This window comes from Heteronotia binoei, chromosome 10 (assembly GCF_032191835.1).
Source record: "Heteronotia binoei isolate CCM8104 ecotype False Entrance Well chromosome 10, APGP_CSIRO_Hbin_v1, whole genome shotgun sequence".
NCBI classification, from domain to species: Eukaryota; Metazoa; Chordata; class Lepidosauria; order Squamata; family Gekkonidae; genus Heteronotia; species Heteronotia binoei.
Window position 1 is genome coordinate 41,988,527 of NC_083232.1, and position 18,812 is coordinate 42,007,338.

Consider the following 18,812-nt stretch of genomic DNA (forward strand, 5'->3'; position numbering starts at 1 on the left):
TGAATGTCTCAGTTTCTCTACTGTCTTTGTTTAACATTTCCACCCTACACTGCAGAAAATGAACAATGCCCAAAGCAATATGCAGTGGTTTTAAATAGGAAGGGGTGATGCTGATGGGTGGAGAATATGGAGTAAGAACAAAATAGCTGGAAACACTCATTTCCCTAAAGGTGATTTTAAAATTTTCTGCCAATCCGCACTTCTGTGTAAACTGATATACTGAAACTTCAGAGCTTTTTACTTCTCATTCATATCACAGGATTGGATTAAAAAGTCTGATTTGCATGGTATACATTTCTGGGAAGCTGTTTCTAAAATTGTCCCTTATTAAACACAATAGCTTTTTATTTTTGAATTGACAGAAAAAGATCATGTTAACAACCAAAGGAATATTGTTACTTAAAACTATCTTAACAAATTTTCTGTGTTCTCATTGTGGTGGAAGTGGGGGAATCTGTAATTCTTCAATTTAAATGGGTGTGAATAAAGGTATGAAAGTTATTATAATATACAGAAGGACGTCTTCTATCTTTCAATAAACATTTATGAAACATGTATGAGGAAAGGGGTCTTTTATCATCTGAATGTTCACTAGGATTGTGTCACTGACTGTGCATATGTATATGTACTTCTGACAATTCCTATATTATGAGTCTAATTGAAAACACAGTGTTTTTGTTGTGAAATTTTTACATACAAACCATCAAGAAAAAGACACCATAGAAATCGTTTTCCAATTGTCAAAAATTACTTGAAGAGTATACTTTTTATTTATAACATGTAGCTTGCATTTAGATAAAACTCTGGTAGGGTTAAAGCCCTGTGACGCCTTATGATGTAAATTGGCTCTGAAAGTTAGCATGGGAAGTAAACTGCATTGGTGACTGGCTGGCAGAGAAGTGAAATTTGGGATGATGATTTGGCCCTTGGGCTGCATGTTTGACACCCCTGATCAGTGGCCTTAAATTGGCTGCTTTTTTATATAGCTGATTGTGCCAATCTGTCCAACCATCTAGAGTTAGTCAGGAACTATTCTGCTGGTTTCATCTTTTCCATCTGAAAGATGACAGAGCATTTCCATTGGAGATGTTCAGTGTGGAAGCAAACATGATGCCATCCAGCATTCAGTGCATCCCCATCCTTCATACCATATTTACTCAAACACAATACTTGTTCTTTTTCTGGGTATGTCATTTTTTAAAAGTTGCCTTACATCTGCATACAGATTACACTTATGTCCAGAAATGCATTTGCTATACACACGAACATATGAAACTCCCTTATACTGAATCAGACCCTGGGTCCATCAAAGTCAGTATTGTCTACGCAGACTGGCAGCAGCTCTCCAGAGTCTGAAGCTGAGGTTTTTCATGCCTATTTGCCTGGACCATTTTTAGTTGGAGATGCCAGAGATTGAACCTGGGACCTTCTGCTTACCAAGCAGATGCTCTTCCACTGAGCCACGGTCCCTCCCTGAATGTGTAACATTTGCAGCGGGGGGAGCCTTTCATTTGTATAGTTACAATTATGTCCATCTTTCTTTCAAGTAAATTTTATGTATATACAACCAAGATGCTATTGTATCTGTGCTATTAGTGCTTAAATGTCATAGTCAGTGAATGAGGAAGCAATGATCTGAAGTGAAAACCTGTCAGTTCAGAGTTAATGCTTGGTGGGAAATGAGATGTTCTAAATTTAAACTAATGGGCATTGATATGACGATGTTAGGGTACAATGATCTCTTTGAGATTAGATTTAAGGTTGGTTTATGCATTGTTTGGTTTGGCATTGTTTCTGTGTACGCCTTCTTTCACTTACATCTTATTCAAAAATCTTTATCCCTTCTAGATTTGCCCAATTTCAAGAAGCTGATCTGTGTTTTTGTAACTTCCAGGCTAGAGTACATAATGCCCTTGAAGGCAACCCAGAAACCAACAGTGTTTTATCTTTTAATGAGTGTGGTGTGCTGTATAATATGTAAACACTGGTTTTCAAATGGTTGTGTTGGCTTCCTGTTTCTGGTTGCAATTCAAAGTACTGATTCTTACTGTTTACAGTGTTGGACCCTCTAATGAATGCTACTCCCAGTATAGATTTATGCATCAGTTTAGTAGAAGAGGGCATTGGATTTTATACCCCACCCTTTACTTGGCATCTCAGAGTGGCTTGCAATCTCCTTTCCTTTTCCCTCCCCACAACAAACACCCAGTGAGGTAGGTGGAGCTGAGAGCTCTTTCAGGAACTGCTCTTGAGAGGAACAGCTCTGTGAGAGAACTTGTGACTGACTGAATGTCACAACAGCAGGTGCATGTGAAGGAGTGGGGAATCAAACCCAGTTCTCCCAGATTGGAGTCCGCACTCTTAACCACTACACTAAACTGGTGCTCTTAGGCCCCTTAATATCTGGTCTTGTCTGTGCGTCTTTCTAGCAGATTTGAACCCTGTGGCAACACTGTGTGCCCTTTTCAGTTGCAGCGCCTATTCTTGGGAAGGTCTTCTTTAGCAAGTTCATGGAGCTGTTACTTCAGATGTGTTCAGTAAAAGGATGAATTTCCTCCCCTCCCCACCCCCGCATAAGCTTTTTAATTATGATCTTAGATGCAATAATGTTCTTGTACAGGGTTTTCTTAGTATTAGGTAGCTTTTGTAAGTCTCTTGAAGCAAATAAATAATGTCAGGTAGAAATAGTTAAATAAATAAAACACTACATAAAATGTAGCTTGATTTTATCCTAAGCCATGGATAAATGTTGTTTAATACTGGCAATGTACAGAGCTGTTTACCCTTGTGCAAAGAAAGTGAACACAACATGCAAAAGTGCATTAATGTCATGTAAAGCTTTCTGTTTCACTAGAAACCATAGTGCCTTCAAAAAGCCGGATATACTTTGTGATTAGTCTGGTGAAACAGCGGGTGAGCTGTCCATATGAACTGTGCCTATCTTTGGTTTGTACAATGTGGGAGTTTGATGCTCTAAGCTAACCGTAACTACATACAGAGCCTGTGCCTTAATAACTCTACTAATATTTCAAGGTAGTCATAAACTTTATCAACTAAAGAAGGCCAGTATTGTGCCTTGTGTGCAAGTACCCACAGTAAATGAGAATATTTTTTTTTGTCCAGAGTCTATAGATATATGCCAAAGAAAGGAAGATCCACAGAATGCCAAGGACTGGTGCATGCATAAAACAACAGTTTGCACCAGTAGGCACACCCTCAGAGTACAGAATCTATTTTATGGTCCTTTGCTTGAAGGCTCTCAAGTCCCTGAACAAGTCTTATTTGGGGGGACTGTCAAATTTGAATAGTATAAGAGCCATTCCTAAAGCATCATTGATACATGGGACTTAGCTGCAAGAGCGAAAGACAATTTTAAAATAACTCTCTGCAAATGTACTTTACTGGCTGCTGAAGTTCCACTACAGCACCTTTGGAAAATCTTTGCTTCAGAGATAACAAGGGTTAGCAATATTGAGTAAGTCAGTGGAGTGCTGCCGATAAATTGTGTATGTGCTGAACAGGGATAATGAAATGGCCACGCCTTTAATCTTTAGCTTCAGTCCTTTATCTTCCTCCCCCACAACAGACACCCTGTGAGGTGGGTGGGGCTGGAGAGGGCTCTCACAGCAGCTGCCCTTTCAAGGACAACCTCTGCCAGAGCTATGGCTGACCCAAGGCCATGCTAGCAGGTGCAAGTGGAGGAGTGGGGAATCAAACCCGGTTCTCCCAGATAAGAGTCCGCACACTTAACCACTACACCAAACTGGCTCTGCTCACAATCTGAGTTTTATCCCAACAAAAGCAGGGTTTAGGTAGCCAGCTCAAGGTTGACTCAGCCTTCCATTCTTCTGAGGTGGGTAAAATGAGTACCCAGCTTGCTGGGGGTAAAGTGTAGATGACTGAGGAAGGCAATGGCAAATCACCCCATAAAAAGTCTGCTATGAAATGTTGTGATGCAATGTCACCTCAGAGTCAAAAATGACTGGTGCTTGCCCAAGGGATTGCCTTTACCTTTACTATAGCATTGACTAGTTCATAGCCATCCCAATTGTCAAAGGTAGCTCAGCAACTACTGACATCAAAATTTAAACTTTTATTGTTTCAGGAAGACACAATTAGCTGTGATACTTTTGCCAAGTTTTTTGCTGATAAAATATCAAGAATACACTCTGGATGACAGTTGTAACAGGGGAACAGACCTAATACATCGCCTGGTTTATTTATGAATCATTTTTCATGATGGATGTCAACAAGATCCTGAGATTGGTGAAGGCCATTAGTTGTACTCTGGATCTCTGCCTATCCTGGAGGACATAGTACTTCCCACTTTTGGTGGAGGTCAGTTAACTCTTGCTGACTCGATTAAGAACCTTAGGATTATAGTGGAACCAGTGTTACTGCTGAAGAAGCAAGTTAATGCAGCTGCAAAAAGGGCTTTCTGCCAACATAGCCTAGCTAAAATGATGGCCCCTTACCTTTATACAACTGATCTTGCAATCTGGATCCACACCACAGTGACATCAAGACTAGGCTACTGTAACATACTGTACTTTGGTCTCCCCTTAAACTCAATTCAGAAACTCCAATTGGTGCAGAAAGCCATGGTTCAGTTATTACAGAAAGCGAGATAGAGCATGCATATAACTCCTATTCTACAGTTACTCCACTGGCTGTTACTGACTCAGTTTAAGGTACTGGTTTTCGCATACAAAAAACCCTTCATGGCCTTGGAACTCACACATCTATGAGACCTCCTCTCCTATGCACTACCACGGCAGCCCTGCTCATCAGAGCACAGTCTTCTGCAGGTGCCAACCTCCTAAAGAGCAAAATCAACAACTGCCCATACACATGCCTTCTCTGTTGTGGCCACGCCTTATGGATGGGCTGGTCTGCCAGAGGAGGTCAGGAAGGCTCTCACTCTCCTGGCTTTCTGCAAACTATGCAAAATGGAATTATTCAAGAGGGTTTTTCTACTCAGACAATAGAGTTGCACAGTGCTAAATGACTGAGAGTGATTAGGAAGTGTGGTCTGTATTACTGTGTGTAGCTTGCTGAAACAAGGATTCTGCTATGTAATTTTTGGATCACGTAGTGTGTCATGTTATGCTTGACTTCGGTTCTGTTTTTATATTTATGGTTGGTTCTACAACTCTGACTGTATTTTACTGTGCCATCTACCTTGAGTCCAAATGAGAAAGGCAGATTATATTAAAAAAAGGAAACTAAGAAAGTTCTGATACTTGTGAGATTGCAATCACAAATCCTGTGTGTCAAAAAATGAAAGGAATGCTTTGGACACTAGGGGGAGCACTTGAGTTAGCTCAGTATCTAAAACGTTTGGAAACAGCAAGCAGTGGGGAAAATCCATTTGTCATCATGTAATATCTCTATTTTTATTTCAGTGCTAAATAATTCTCTTTTAGCCACTTAACTGTGTTTAATAAATTCTGAATCATAAATCATTTTTTCTTAAATCTATGTAAAGTATTTGAGAGATTATCATTATTGTCAAGAGTGTCTTGATATCTCTAAGAAAGAGATTCACCCTCCTTTAAAAGCTTTTCCCTCCCTCTACCTCTGGTTTATGTTAAGAGATTCAAATGCAAATCAGAGCTACATGTATCTGCCTAAATTACTGTATGGTCTATGTACTTTATCAATTGGCAATCTAAATGATACAATGCTTTTCTTTTCCCTCCCCCTCTTTTTAATGAAGAAAAAAGAAAAGTGTGCCATTGAGTCACTGCTGACTCATGTCACCCCATGAAGTCCCACCTCATGGGGTTTTCAAAGCAAGAGATGAGCAGAGGTGGTTCCCCTGCATAGCAACTCTCATCTACCTTGGGAGTCTCCCATCCAAGTACTGACCCTGCTTACCTTCTAAACTCTAGTGAGATTGGGGGCTAATAGGGCTCCTGTTTACTGAATGGTTCTCATTAATCAGAACAGGGAGCCAACTGAGGTGGACACCTTGCTGTAACCTAGTACCTTGGAGTTTTTCAGTATGGAAAAAAGACCGAAGAAGAAGAAGAAGACCACAGATTTATACCCCGCCCTTCTCTCTGAATCAGAGTCTCGGAGCAGTTTACAATCTCCTTTATCTCCTTCCCCCACAAGACACCCTGTGAGGTGGATGGGGCTAAGAGAGCTCTCCCAGCAGCTGCCCTTTCAAGGACAACTCCTACAAGAGCCATGGCTGACCCAAGGCCATTCCAGCAGCTGCAAGTGGAGGAGTGGGGAATCAAACCCGATTCTTCCAGATAAAAGTCTGCACACTTAACCACTAAACCAAACTGGCTCTCTAGGAAAGTGTACCTGTCTTGGCTTTGGGACCTTTTCAAATGCCATGTGTTTCAAAAGATCTGCTGAGGTCTCAGCCAAAAGCCACAGGGTGCAGTGGTCACATCCTCAACAGCAGGAAAGAATATTGGTAGCATAATTGGGATTTCCAGGTCTCCTGCTCTGGCCAGGTCAGGCTTCTGTGGCTAAGGTGGGAGACTTCTTGACAGCAACTATCAGTCCTTTGCTGCTCCAAGCTGCATAATAAGCAAGGCATGGTAGACAAGAGGCAAGCATAACTATTCCATCTTTCTGGTATGGGAACATGATAAAAAGGTGGTTTGTTAGATGCAGAGATCTATAAGATCACATACAATTTATGTAGCCATTGCAGCATTTAAAATTAATTGCTGTCGTTCAGCATTCAGTGATCATTTCCTTAGGTATGTCATGGCTTAGCAGGCCCGTAGCTTACAGGGGAGCCCATGGGGGCCAGGCCCATCATTTCAACTTCCCTTTCCAGCCATATGGCCCTTCCATTGGAGGGCCCACAATCTCTTCCCTTTGCTCACTGGCACTCTGAACAAGTAGTAGCAATGGTAATGGTCTTTTCACTTTTTCTCTCCCCTTCCCTAACACACCTTGCAGAGCAAAGGGGTGAAGGGAGAGTCAAGAGGTCTCTGTCTCTCTGAGAGAGGGGCACATAAGAAAGCCCCCTGCCCCCCCAAACAACAAATCCTGCTATGGGCCGCATCAAACATGAAATCTTGGCTACAGCCTTGTGGATTAGGTTTACCAGTCCCCAGGTCTAGGCAGGGGATCCCCCAGTTTCAAGGGCTTCTCTCTGCTGCAGACCAGCTGGCAGGCAGGAAAAGCCCCTCGCTTAACCAGTAATATCCCTGCTGCAATGACATCACCCAGAAGTGATGGCATCACATTGTAGATTTGGTGTGGGGACACTGTTTTTTGAGCAAATTCTATAGTTCTGTCTCTTGTGATTGAATAAAATTGAAGACTATGGTATTCCTTTTAAATACATTTGACCCAAGTTAATTAGGTTTACCTCCTGTTTTGTTCTGCTTTCTAATACCAACAAACTATATGCACTTTTCTGCTGTTCTGTCACCATCCAGGTTATCTGGGAATACCAGGCAATTTTTTTTTCTGTTTGTACAACAGTACTAAAGTTTCTCCTTTAACTTTTTTTGTAATGCCATATTTAAAAAAAAAACATTTTTCATTGAAATAGCTACAAGGAGGGGTTTAACAGGTTTCTCCAATATTTAAAAGTATCACATTCCTTTAGCCCTCCCCACTCTTTGGCTGCCATACTTCTTTTCACTTGGCCTTTGGAAAAAGACGCTCTGAGTTCTCTTGGTATTCAAGCCCGCAGAAAGCAGAATAACTACAAGAGCAATTAGACAAAGTCTTCCAGTTGTGACTTGGAATTTTGTGTGTTTTCAGTGGCACTGTTGTAAAGGGTGCCAGTTTAGTGTAGTGACCACACATCCGTTGAAACAGTCCCTCATGTTTTGCTCCACTGTTTGTTATACTCACAGCTTCATAACTTTCTACTGCGTCCCATTTTGGAGAAATCAGGAGGCTGTTTGGAGGCCTTAAAAGTCTGTAGGCTCCTGAGTGAGCAGTGAAGTGGCCAAGTTTGCGTATGACACTAAATTGTTCAGGGTGGTGAGAACCAGAGAGGATTGTGAGGAACTCCAAAGGGATCTGTTGAGGCTGGGTGAGTGGGCATCAACGTGGCAGATGCGGTTCAATGTGGCCAAGTGCAAAGTAATGCACATTGGGGCCAAGAATCCCAGCTACAAATACAAGTTGATGGGGTGTGAACTGACAGAGACTGACCAAGAGAGAGATCTTGGGGTCGTGGTAGATAACTCACTGAAAATGTCAAGACAGTGTGCGTTTGCAATAAAAAAAGGCCAACGCCATGCTGGGAATTATTAGGAAGGGAATTGAAAACAAATCAGCCAGTATCATAATGCCCCTGTATAAATTGATGGTGCGGTCTCATTTGGAGTACTGTGTGCAGTTCTGGTCGCCGCACCTCAAAAAGGATATTATAGCATTGGAGAAAGTCCAGAGAAGAGCAACTAGAATGATTAAAGGGCTGGAGCACTTTCCCTATGAAGAAAGGTTGAAACGCTTGGGACTCTTTAGCTTGGAGAAACGTCGACTGGGGGGTGACATGATAGAGGTTTACAAGATAATGCATGGGATGGAGAAAGTAGAGAAAGAGGTACTTTTCTCCCTTTCTCACAATACAAGAACTCGTGGGCATTCGATGAAATTGCTGAGCAGACAGGTTAAAAAGGATAAAAGGAAGTACTTCTTCACCCAAAGGGTGATTAACATGTGGAATTCACTGCCACAGGAGGTAGTGGCGGCCACAAGTATAGCCACCTTCAAAAGGGGTTTAGATAAAAATATGGAGCACAGGTCCATCAGTGGCTATTAGCCACAGTGTGTGTGTATATATAAACATTTTTGCCACTGTGTGACACAGAGTGTTGGACTGGATGGGCCGTTGGCCTGATCCAACATGGCTTCTCTTATGTTCTTATGTTCTTACTCCCCGAAAGATACTGGAATAGTAGCTAAGTTCATTATTTTGGCCACCATGATATGCCAAAGGATTTTGTAGTTTTAATTGATAACGATGTTTCTAAATTTTAACTGTACCTTTTGTATTTTATGGGTAATTTTTATTCTGAATAACTTGGTAATCCTTTTATTCTGTACTACTGGTTTCTTTTATGCCAATAAAGGCTGATGATGATGATCCCTGAAGGGGACTGGAATTAAATGGACAGGTGTTGGTGCTCAAATGCCAATCCATAGTTTGCTAATAATTTTGGTTTAGTCTAAAAATGCAGTTTTGAAGTCTTTAGAAGTTAATGGCTTTTGTATCCAGTTAGACCTGGCTGACACAATGAGGAAATGTAATTCTTGGCACTGCAGTGACCATTCAGCAATGCAGTGTGAATATAGCAGCTCACTGTAGGGTTGGTGTGCCTGTCATTGCTGGAGGGCAAATAGGCTAGTGATTCCAAAGGGAACTGACCTTTTTTCTTATAGGCATTGAGTCAATTTCATATCCTAAGGCACACATTCTGTGTACAACTACAGTAATGCTTCATTGTATTGGATTTTAGAATGTCACTTTCTCCAGGCATAACAGGAACCCAATAAACATTCTTTGAAATTATTTTTAGCCAAGTATGACTTCTTACGAGTTATGTATATGTGTGACTGCAGTACATTCAAATTTAGGTTTAGAGTAAAGCTTTTGGGATAATTTTGTATTGATTCATCTGCCAGCCACAAATGCTGTGACGCCAAGGCAATATTATTATCTGCATGCAGACTGTTTACAAAATAACTGCATTTTAAAAAAATGCACACAACTACTAACAAACAGATCTTAAAGAAATTAAATTACTTTGATCTTGCTTACGTGGAAGACCACCTACACCAGGAATGTCAAACATATGGCCCACGGAGGGCTCCAATCAGGCCCTCCAGCAACTGGCTGTCATCTGCTTCATTTTCCCTTGCCTGCTTTTTTCGGTCGCCATTTTGTGTTTCTCCCCAGATCAACCAGAGCAGCAAAGCAGCCTTTCCCTCTCCCCACTCCCTTTCCCCAAAGGGAGGAGGAGGGAGAAGCAGCCTCAGCCAATGAGGAAGCTTGGCTCTGTAGCTCTGCTGGTTGATTAAGTTTTCCAGGCTCAATTAATCACTCTGCAGAGCTACTGAGACAAGCCTCTCTTCCTTCTAATTAATGGTGAGGCTCCTCCCCCTCCTCCTGCCCTGGGGAAGGAAAGAAAGAGCCAAATAGTAGGCTGACACTGAGCACTGTACATGGCTGTCTCTCTGTTTTGTAGTTGTTTTTTGGGGGAAGTTGTTTTTTTTTAGTTATAGTCATTTTTCTGGGGAAAATTATAGTTTTGTAGACAAGCACATAGCCCTCAGTCTGTGCCATGGTGCCTTCACATATTCTTGACTAGTACATGAAGCAACTTCTGTACAAAAGCTCACAGTGCCCAACTACTTTATGTTCCTCTGTGTCTTAGGCTCAAAGCATTGACCATGAGATGTCTGTAATGTATGTAAATGAATCAAAAGTAGGTTTGCAACTTACAGATGTGCACACCTGAACAGCACATATTCAAGACTGGTACAGCACAGACATTGTCTGCAGTTTTTGATGCAATAATTCATAGCAAGAGGTGACATTTATCAGAGACTGTAAAACAAAATATTGCAAGCGGGCTAATATTTTAAGCAAAAAAAAATTCTTTAATTGTATGTCTCTGCCCTTTATAAAGTTTATATGTCCGCTACCTGGCATTACATTTTATGATACACATGGCTTGGCCCGACAAGGTCTCATTCATGTCAAATCCGGCCCTCATAACAAATGAGTTCGACTCCCCTGACCTACACCATTGTGTAGCTATAAAACAGCTATGAGAGTTTTTATAGATAAACCAAGGTTAATCCAGAGGCACATGTTTTTCAACTGTAGAGTGCATCCTCCCCCCCCCCCGTCACAACAAAGTCCAAATAGAAATACTTTCCAGAAGAAGCAGGAAGCATAACATTTTAGCTTGCTTTTCACACCTATGGACAGATTATATAATTTCATTTTAATTTTTGTAAAGATTAATGTTTGACCATTTTGTTACCAGGAAGAGGCTACAAAGCAAGTGAATACTTTTATTTCCCATAGATCTTCCTTGTTAGTGAGCATTAGTTGGTGGGGGGGGAAAGAAATAGATTAAACTTGAGGTCCTAAGGGCAGGTGGGATCCACTTGAGCAGAAGAAGGAAGAGGAACAACAGAATAAACACAGAGAGAAACAACTTGGAGTAAAAGCAGGCCACAGCTTTACTGATTACATCAGATGGAGCATTGGTGTAGCATAGGGCAGAATTCAAACACATTGGGTGACTTGCCTGTTAGCCAATGAACCACAGATCCAGCTCACCTGCTGGAGGAACCTGGAGCAGCAAGCCGGTGGTCCCACAAAGACACAAGCTTCTGGGTACAACTCTTGCCATCTGGGAGTGGAGCTGGGCAACCACCCCTAAGCTAGATATGCTGTTATAATTTATTTATTTATTAGTTCAATTTATACTCCACCCTCAGGGCAGCTTACAAGAGCCAAACTGGCATAGTTCACCATAAAACTTTTTTTTTGAAATTAAAATAGTAAACATCATAAAGTGTTATATGTGTGATTCAAAATGCAGCAGTCAATGATCGCCATATACAGATATGAGATCCAGTCAACATAAGATGGAAATTTGAAGTCTAGGCTCCCTGGTGCACAGTGCACCAAGCACGAGTGGCCTTTGTTAGATTGGAGGCTGTGGCGTCTTAGTCAAACACCTGGTGGAAGAGCTCCAACTTGCAAGCCCTGAGGAGGAGACCCAATAACAGCCTGGCTACCACATTCTGCACCAGTTGCAGCTTCTAGGTTTGGGTCAAGGGCAGCCCCATGTAGAGAGCATTGCAGTGATCCAGTCTTGAGGTGACCATCATGTGGATCACTGTTGCCAAGTTGCTGTGTTCGAGGAAGGGAGCCAACTGCCTGATCAGCTGAAGGTGATAAAAAGCCAACTTGGCAGTGGCTGCTATCTGGGCTTCCATCTTGACGCTCCATCAAAGGTCAGGAGTAAGATACCTGACCCCAGGCCACTACAACTTAGATGCAGTACCTCTGTCTTCACTGGATTCAACTTCAGTTGGCTTAACCTGAGCCTTCCCACCATAGCTTGTAGCACCAGGTCCAAATCTTCTGGTTCAGAGCCAGACTGGCCACCCAAAAACAGATAGAGCTGGGTGTCATCTGCATAGTGGTAACAACACAGCCCTTACATCTGTGCAATCTGGGCAAGGGAGTGCATGTAGATGTTAAATAACATTGGGGAGAGAACAGTCCCTTGTGGTACTCCATATACCAGCAGGTGCTTTTGGGACAGTTGCTCCCCTAGTGCCATTCTTGAAGGAAAGAGGAAAGCCAGTGCAAGGCAGACCCCTGAATCCCAGCATTGGTGAGGCGATGGATCAGTAACTGATGGTCAACCATGTCAAATGCCGCCAACAGATCTAACAAAAACAGTGCCATCAACCCACCCCAATCCAGGTGCTTCAATCCCCAAGACGCCTTAAGGTTCAACCCCCAAGACCCTGTATTATAACTGATGAACTCCTCAGGTAAGACAGGTGGTGAATCAAATGAAACTCACCTGGAGCCTTCTAAGGGACTACCCCAAGATGGGAGACCCACAGGTTTGGAATAGGAGGAGAGCAGAACAGGCCAGATATACACTGGCAGCAATAATATCTGGCCATTTTGGCAGAAATAATATCTGGCAGGTCACAGGCAGATTTTAAGTTACCTGATTCAAACAGGACACAAGGGCCAGTGCAGGGGATACAGAAACTCAGCATGAACCGATCCCAAAGAAAGGAGTCTCTAGCTCGGTTAGGGTACAGCAACAAACACAGGGTGCCAGAGCAAATGAGGGTATAAGCCAGACACAGACCCAAGTGGGGGAGGGAGGAGATTATATACCATAGTTGGAATATGCAGCAGCAGCAGCAGCTGTATCACTCCCACTCTCTTTTGCTGCTGATTACCTCCACCTCAAGGGCAGAGTGGCCTGGGATGGGGCCCAAGACAGTTAACACAGTTGTGACTGTACTTGCATCAAGAACACTGGCACTTCCCCTGATTATACTCCCAGCAGACCCTACAGACACTATCTAGCCTGGGTGTCATGGGTCAGTCAGGACTCAGTGAGGACTCCTCAGTACCTGTAACCAGCTCTGAGCCAGCAGAAGCCAACAAACAGGAAAATAAACTGCAAGCTGATGAAGAGTTGTAGCCAACACCTGCTGCAGAGCCACTGAAAGTCACCAGCCCTGAGTCAATAATTGAACTAATTATTCCCAGCCCTTCAGTATCACCTACACCCTTTGAGTGCTGTAGACAGAGGATCTAAGAAGAACTGCAAGAAAGATGATGAAGAGCTCGCCTTCTGACCTGACATCAGCTGCTTGAGTAGTTGCAGAATTACTCCCAAGCAGCTGGCTGCAAATTGGACCCTCAGGCACATGCCTATAAAAAACCAGGCAAGGGAGGCTGTTAGGAATGGAAGCAAAAAGTCACTATACCTATGACTGCTGCACTGGACTCTGCTTTGCTCCTGTGAGCTCCGACTCCTCGATGTGCCTTGTCCTTGTTGGTGGACAACTTTGGACTGCTGGACCTTGCCTCTCTGATGACCCTCTGAACTTAGCCTTCCGTCATTCTGTTAATTGATCTCTGGACTGGACTCTTGGCTACAATACTTGGGACTATTGCCTCTGTCTGTTGGCACCCCAGGACATTGGAACCCCCATAACTCTGGATGAGGTGGCTTTTCCCTTAATATGTGGGCCAACCATTAATGGCCATGATTTATCATTAATTAAATCCCACTTGGCCAGCTCACTATGAGAAGCTCATTTATGAAAGTCTTCATCATAGCTAGTAGCTGCAATGTCTCCAGCTAGGGCTTGAGCCTGCAACACTTTGCCAAGATGATTGGGCAGATGCCACCCACATTCTGGGTAGGCAGGTCTGACCACCTCCATGAAGACATTGTATTTCAGATATTCCTGTGGAGTTTTTATTTCCCTCTCCTCCCCCATTCCCTTTCTTAGCTCATATCCAGACACTGAGGAAATAAATATAAGAAGAAAGTATGCTGTGGAATAGTAGCTGCAATAGTCTCCCCCCCCCCCCCGCCCTTTTATCATACCCAAGATTCAGTGAATTTGATATAAATTTACCATGCCTTCTTTAAAAAGCATAACAGAAAGGCATTCTTCCTTTAACAGTCTGACTGTAAAAGGTGATTTTCTTTCACTCTTTGATTTAAGCCTGTAAAAAGCATTAAGTGAAAAATCTGATATATTTGTTAGGGCATTTATTGCATTAGTAACTTATATTTTAAATTCTCAGTGAAAGGTTTATAGAGAACATAAACCTTGAAATTTTCTTGCTCAGGTTTAAAGATTCATTTTCTTCCTTTTCTGGTGGAAATAATAGTCTGTTAAATGATGTTTTTAGTAATTATTTTTGCTCTGTTTATTTGGTTAGGATGTTCAGCTCAGTTACTGAAATGGACAACAGAGGACTTTTAATGTTATCTCCCGGTCAAGATTTGTAACCTATAAGATTCTCAAAGGAATAAAAAAGCTTTTAATTATGAGTAGCCACAAAGTTGTAGTGTTCCATTAAACTGCATTTATGACTAACCCCCTACCTTCAAATACAGTATGAATATAGCACATTCTAAAAAGCACTGTCATGGAGCAAGTAATCTTTTTTCCTAATATGCTATAATGAATGATACTGGATTGCTGAAAGAATTAAGATAACTGACTGGCTGGTGTGCGAATTGAAAGGAAGTCATTGCTGATATATTTTTCTGCTCCAAAGGGATGATCGACAGGAGGATGCTATAGTTAAAGTATCTTGAAAAGCAAAATTTTCCTTCAGCTTTTTACAGGCCAAATCCTTAAATGTGAAATACCTCCTTTTTTAAGCTTCCATAAATGCCATTTTTAAAGATTTGCTCATAATGTACGTCATGTTTCAAGGAAAGATGAAAATTGACAAATGTGCAGCAAACAGTTATAAAGGATGGGGGGAGGATATTGATTTCATACATTAATTTTAATACACAGTTATACTGTATACATGGCATCCATGTGGCTTAGATATAATCAGAATAGTTTTGTTTATTTAATTACAGAATATGTTTCAGCATCTCAAGTCATTTTGTATGACCTGGCTCAGTATCTAGAGGTACATAGGTTGGCAAGAAGTCTACCACAGGCACTAAATCCAATATCTTTGGTGTTACTTTTTCTTCTTTCTTTGTTTAAAGCTCCATTGTTCAGTTGTCCAGTTACCACTAGGCAGCTAATGCTGACTCCAGAAGCATGTTGTGATGGCCTGTGGTCTTTTTAAATGTAAAAGAGCTCAAGTCTTCACATTTCAGGTTTAAGCCCCCCACTTCTTATTTATTTTATTTATTTTATTTTATAATTTATATCCCGCCCTTCCCAACAAGTGGCTCAGGGCGGCTCACAACATCGTGGACCTTGATTGGGTGGAAAGGCAACATAAGTAAATAAATTTTATTTTAAATAAATAAAAATAAGCTGACTGGACTGATGATCATCTTTACAGTAACCACTTCCTCTTCAGCTGTCTCTCACATAATACTGCCTACTCACTGGCAAACCACAGACTTCAGGCTGGTCTAGCTATAAGGTGGGTATGGAATACAGCCATACATAAGACAATATCTCTGGACTGGTTTACATACACAGCAGAATGAAGTAGCAGAATTCTGTGGCTGATTTTCTGCAAGCAAAGAAAAGAATTTTTAGCCAAACCCTTTACATGTGCTACTTGTTCAAATTAAAATATATTATTAATGAAGAGGAACTATGAAAATTGTAAACCTGCCATCTGAAGTTCTACTTTATGTGATGACTGGTGCTGTAACATGTGCACACATTTCCTGTTCTGATTTAATTTCAAACAACTTCTAATAAAATATAAGAAGTTTTATTGAAGACTGAATTATAAATTGAGCTTTACAGTAAATTGGAATATCTAGAGCACAGGTGTCAAACTCATGAGGACCAGATCTGACATAAATGAGACTTTGTTGGGCCGGGCCATGTGTGTCATAAAATGTAATGCCAGGTAGGGAAGCTATAATTTTTTAAGGGACACAGACACAAAAATTTTTTTTAAAACTTAAAACATGCATAAAAGATTAGCACTCTTGCAATATTCTGTTTATTTAACAGTCTCTGATAACTGATACCTCTTGCTCAAAATCTTATTGCATCAAAATTTGGAGACAATGTCTGTGCTGGAGCAATCTTGATTATGCTGTTTGGGTGTTGTTCAGCTGTGTGTGTGTAAGTTGCAAACCTACTTTTGATTTATTAACATTAATTACAGAAATCTCAGGTTCAGTGCTTTGAGCCTAAGACAGAGGGGAACACATGAAGTGGCTGGGCATTGTGAACTTTTTTACATAAGTTGCTTCATTTGCTGGCCAGCCAATGGACAAAATAGAGGCTTTGCTCTGTAGTTCCTGAGTGATTGAGCAAGCCTGGCAAAGCAAGCTGTGATTTAGAAGAGGAAGCAGGAGAGAGAGAAGGAAGCAGATGACGGTGAGGTGCTCATGGGCTTGATAAGAGCCTTCCAGAGGCCTGATCCAGCCCTTGGGCTGCATATTTGACACCCCCAATCTAGAAGATTGTAATGACATCTACTTTCTGTTCTTACTGGATTAGGATTCTGGTTATCCTGAAAAAAGTAGACCTTTCTTCCTAGGTATTGCAATCAAGTTACTGTAAAGCCTGTAAAAGATCTTTTACTGTAATCCAGGCCTCAGATTCAGCAGGAGCTCACATGAGCACAGCTCCTGAACCTTTCTGATGGTTCCCGTCTTCTTCTCCACCTACCTTGTCCATTGAATAATATGTGCAGCTGCATAACAATCCCTGGATTAGGAGAGTGGGCAGCCAGCCAGCCACCAGGAGCTTTGCCACACCCCAGCAGCCTCATTAACCTCTGGAGAAGCCTATGCCAAGCTTTCTCCACTTCTTATGTGATTTTGGGTGGCGGGTGGCTTGCTAGCCTTAAGACTGGGGGCAGCAGCCCAGTAGAGGCCCGGGCAAGCAAGGCCTGCTTGGCTAGATCTCTAGCCAGCCCAAGCAGGCCTCGCTCACCCAGGGCTCTCCTTTCTTGCATTGGGTTGCTTTTGGCTGGAGGGGCATATGCTAATAAGTTATACTAATGAGCTTCACCACCTGTTTTTCTACAAAAGACCCCTGCTGTAATCCATTTTGAGCCCTGCAGAGAAAGACAGATTAGAAATCCTGTAAATTAAAAAAAAGTCATTGTTATTAATAGTGGATGAAAAACACCAGGATTTCAAAATGTTCTGAAAATGTCAGAACTTAAAGTAATGTATTTTGTCCCATTGAGTCAAAAATTGGTATTTGGCTGATTACCTTTGGAAATACTCAATTTGCTGTGAAAAAATATGTAGGACTCATCTTTATTTGCTTTTAACTATTTCAGGTCCTGATTCTGAATCTGAGCACTACTCCTTATTTCATATAACAAGCAAAGCAACCTGAGTTCAGAAGTTCAGTGCACACACCAAAGTCTTTTTTCCTTTGAGAACCATAACCAAACCTCAGTAATCCTAGTCATGTTCTGCTTGACCAGATGTTGACCCTTTTTTGCAACAGGAAGTAACTCAATACTCACTTCATGAAATGAAATCAAACAGTTATGATTTACAAGTTTTGTAACTATGCAACTTGCGTAACTTAAAGTTGTGTTTTTAAGCGTGTTAAGTAGCATTCTTAGGTAAACTTCTAGTACAGAATGTTAGCCTCAAATTATTGAATCAGTTCTTGCTGGCAACCAGATTTGCTCCTGGTTTCCTTTTTAAGTTTATACTGTTCCAGATCACTCAGGTCAGGCCTGATTTAAACATAGGCATGTACTTAAGAAGTTAGCCTTACTATATCAGGTCATTAATCTCCTGTTAAGAGGTACACCTCAACAACATTTTTGTTTATTTATCAAATTTATATCCCATTCCCTCGCCCCTGAAAGGGACTTGGTGCAATATAAACAGGGACGTCCAACGGTAGCTCTCCAGATGTTTTTTGCCTACAACTCCCATCAGCCCCAGCCAGCATGGCCAATGGCTGGGGCTGATGGGAGCTGTAGGCAAAAAACAACTGGAGAGCTACCGTTCGCCACCCCTGCAATATAAACTACACCAATAAAAACTATACAGATACAATAAATAATATGAGGCGTTTATTTTGGTTTGCAATATCAAGTAAAGATATGTCTAGAAAATGTTGGTTCCATTTTATCTTAATTGAAACATAGTTATTTACTCAAAAGAAAATGATGATGTTAGAGGGCAATTATTTGATCCCATTAAAATGGATGGGCCAAGGTAACTCTGTTACAGGCAAGCAGCATCTTCAAAGAAGACACTTCAGATCAATTGGTTCCAATATTTATGAGTTTCCAAAATTATCTTCCAACAATAGCTAGCTGCCCTACCTCACATTCTTAGCTAACTTGTTATAACTTCAAACACCATACAAAGTTATGTATATTCATATATCTTCAACTATATAAAAAAGCTGTGTTTGGTAATTCTGGCAACTTTTTATCATAACAAAAGTATATAAAAATAGGGATCACAAGCTTCTCATATATATGTGTGTGTGTGTGTGTATCTGCTTGACCCCAACAAATACCTACCCTCCACCTTTGAACTGTATCTTCATTTTCTATATTTAGTTGGGTGGTGTTGTTCTCAAATCCTTCTGGCACCTGGGCCACAAGAAATATTACATCTGTTGATAAGGGTTAGGCATTTTCTAAT

The 18,812-nt window shown here is 41.4% G+C and overlaps 1 protein-coding gene across 5 annotated transcripts in view; it reads left to right on the forward strand.

The window, feature by feature from the left end:
- The window catches only part of CDK14 (cyclin dependent kinase 14), a 388,387-nt gene that overhangs the window by 270,651 nt on the left and 98,924 nt on the right, over positions 1–18,812 (forward strand). The gene's annotated exons all lie outside the window — the stretch shown is intronic.